The sequence below is a fragment of the Elephantulus edwardii genome, unplaced genomic scaffold, assembly GCF_000299155.1.
Source record: "Elephantulus edwardii isolate Elephantulus edwardi_28Jun2011 unplaced genomic scaffold, EleEdw1.0 scaffold00433, whole genome shotgun sequence".
NCBI classification, from domain to species: domain Eukaryota; kingdom Metazoa; phylum Chordata; class Mammalia; order Macroscelidea; family Macroscelididae; genus Elephantulus; species Elephantulus edwardii.
Genome location: NW_006400183.1, coordinates 919015 through 922461, shown reverse-complemented (window position 1 = coordinate 922461; position 3447 = coordinate 919015). Strand labels below are relative to the sequence as shown.

The 3447-nt window shown below is 39.1% G+C and overlaps 1 pseudogene; it reads left to right on the top strand.

The window, feature by feature from the left end:
* The first annotated feature begins 2095 nt into the window (after positions 1 to 2095).
* On the top strand, positions 2096 to 3037 carry LOC102862019 (annotated as a pseudogene).
* Positions 3038 to 3447: the final 410 nt, after the last annotated feature.

The following is a 3447-nucleotide window of genomic DNA, read 5'->3' as shown; positions in this document are numbered from 1 at the left end:
TGATTCTGAAATTCAGGTGGTATGAAATCCAAGTCATATTTTGGCTCCTGTGGAGTTGGTTTAATTTTCCTCAGCTTCACCTTGAACTTGCATATGAGTAATTGGTGGTCTGTTCCACAATCAGCCACCGGCCTAGTTTTCACAGCTGATATTGAGCTTCTCCAGCGGTTCCTTCCACAGATGTAGTCGATCTGAGGAAAGGGGAAAAAAAAAAACACAAAACAACAACCAAAACCAAACCCCACAAAACTCATGGCTTGGATCAGGTGCTCATTAGTCTTTAAATTGACATCTTTGCTCTTTAGAACTTTGAAGAAGTCCTTTTGGACAGTAGATTTTTCCCAGTATAACACACCTTTTGATTTCTTGACTGTGGACCCAGTTAAAATGAAGCTGTTAAATGTTCCAATCTTTTCTCCATCTCTTTTGATGTTACCTACTAGTCCAATGGTGAGAATTTTTATTTTCTTCATATTGAGATGAGATAAAGCTACTAACTTTCCTTCCCTTTGGGGAGCTCTGGTGGTGTAGTCCATAGAGAGTTGTGCAGTTAACTCAAAGCAGCACCTGTCTGGTGGAAGTTGGGCAAGTACCCTCCCTGTGATATACAACCTCTGAAAACAGCTGGAGGGTGACCTATGGGTGAGTTGTGATTCTAGCATGTTGAGTCAGAGTTCTTAATCCCAAGTCATTCTTTTCCGAGTATCTCCCACCAAATCAAACCAAATCTAACTCAATACCATGGAATAAATTCTTTCTCTCTCTCTCACACACACATGGTTTCAAGGAATACAAACATTTACTAGAGGAGACTGCCCATCTCTTTGCTGTGGAGCAATTATTGAATTGGAACTCTTGGTTAGCAGCCTGTTACGCTACATATTGCAGCACTTCTTTTCATCTATTTTGTTGTGTTTTCTAAAAGCCAGAGACTAGGCAGTGCATATTTCAGAAATCACTTACTTTACATCAAGACAACTGAGAAAATTATCTTAAATTTAAAAACAAGGAACTCAAAGATCAGAGGATAAGATACATGTGTAGGGCAATGTTACTGATTTAGGAAGGTAGGGCTATGAGTCTAGGCCTGCCAAATTGCAAGTTCTATTTTCTTTTAAAGAAACCTATATAACTTCCTGTAAGCTATTCACAGAAAAAGGAAATATCTCCTTCAAGGGTGTCTGATAATTTGCTAGATAGATGTCAGATAAATGAGTTTTATTTGAAAGTTTTTGAAGGGATTAATGTGTAGAGTTTAAACTATGTCATTGATTGTACAGAGAATCTAGTTGACAATGAAGAGAAATGTCAAATGGCAGGACCTACGCTTACACCTGTCTAAAAGTAGGTGTCTTGGTGGAAAGAACTGATAACCAAAGCAAAACATTTTGTGTTTCCATAGCAAAAGCAAACCCTCTGCCATGGAGTCAATTTTGAGTCATAGAAACCCCATAGGACAGAAGTACCGTCCATGGGGTTTTCAAGGCTATAAACCACTACAGCAGCAAATTACCTCATCTACTCCCACCCCCATTGAATAGCTGGTAGGCTCCAACTGCTGATCTTTCTGTTAGCAGCCAAATTCTTTAACAATTGCACGACCAAAGCTCCCACAGCAGAAGATCAAAGAAAAATTTCTTTGGATGCTGAAACTTATTATCTATTTAAAATTTTTGAAATGCATTTGAAAAAAAGACATCATGCTTGGAAAGATGGAGGGTCACACAAAGAAAGGACCATTCTCAAAAAAGATAGACTGATACAGTAACTTTAGGGACTTGGGCATGTCAGAGATCATGAGGTTGGTGAAGGATAGGGCAATATTCAGCTCTGTTGTTTATATCACTATGAGAAACACTCAATTTGATAACTCCTAACAAAAATAACAATATATTGTCACGAATTTAGAAACTCAATTGATATACGTGGGAAAATAATTATGTATTTATTAATTCATTTTCATATTATTAATAGCCTCTATCTCTATATTTATGCAAATTGCTACCAAAAATAATTATAACTGACATAGTAACTATATTTTCATTGACCTATTGGCTTTTTGTATTTCAGAAAACCAAGAGTTGAAGCTGTTAACATGAATAAGGTAAATGAGAGTATCCCACAGGAGTTCATCCTGTTAGGCTTCTCAGATCTACCATGGCTGGAACTTCCCCTCCTTGTGGTATTCTTGATTTCCTATGTCTTGACCATTTTTGGCAATCTGGCAATAATTCTAGTGTCACGTCTGGATCCCAAACTCCAAACCCCTATGTATTTCTTTCTTACAAACCTATCTTTTCTGGACCTTTGCTACACCACCAGTATAGTTCCACAAATGCTGGTAAACATATGCAGCACCAGGAAAGTAATTAGTTATGCTGGTTGTGTGATCCAACTTTTGATTTTCCTGGCTTTGGGGTCTACTGAATGTGTTCTCTTGGCCGTTATGTCCTTTGATAGGTTTGTAGCAATTTGTAGACCCCTCCATTATACAGTTATCATGCACCAAAGGCTCTGCATCCAGTTAGCAGCTGCGTGCTGGATTAGTGGCTTTAGCTACTCAGTGTTACAATCTACCTTGACTCTTCGAATGCCTGTGTGTGGCCACAAAGAAGTGGATCATTTCTTCTGTGAGGTTCCTGCTCTACTCAAGCTGTCATGTGCTGACACAACAGCAAATGAGGCTGAATTATTCTTCTTCTGTGTGCCATTCCTTCTAATACCCCTGACTCTCATCCTTATATCATATGGTTTCATCACCAGAGCAGTATTGAGAATAAATTCAGCTGAAGGTTGACGAAAGGCATTTGGGATTTGTGGTTCCCACTTAATTGTAGTGCTACTTTTTTATGTCACTGCTATTTATATGTATATGCAACCCCCATCACCTGCCTCCAAAGACCGGGGAAAAGTAGTGTCTATTTTCTATGGAATCATCACACCCATGTTGAACCCCTTTATATATACACTCAGAAACAAAGATGTAAAGGAAGGTTTCAAGAGGCTGCTTGTAAAGGTCTTCTTGACCAAAAATTAAGAAATATGATGTTGTTTTTATGTGTCCTTGAGTTGCTTGCAATTCACAGCAACTCTACCTACGGCAGTTGAACTTGGTCTTTCCTGAGTCAACATCATTGTTTCTGCCACACACCGCCTCCCCATTACTACAGTCACTGAATCAATCCATCTCATCCAGGGTCTTCCTCTCTTGAACTGTCATTCTACCCTCCCAAGAATGATGTTCCTTCCCAAGGACTGGTCTCTCCCAGCAACATGCCTGAAGGATATTAGAAGAAGCTTCAGAATCCTTCCCTTCACGAAGCAGCCTGATATTACCCTCTCTGGTATGAACCTGTTTCATTTCCTAGCAGTCCATAGTATAGCCAATACTCATGTCCAGTACCACAACTCAAATGCATCAATTCTTCTTCTACAGTTATTGCTAAA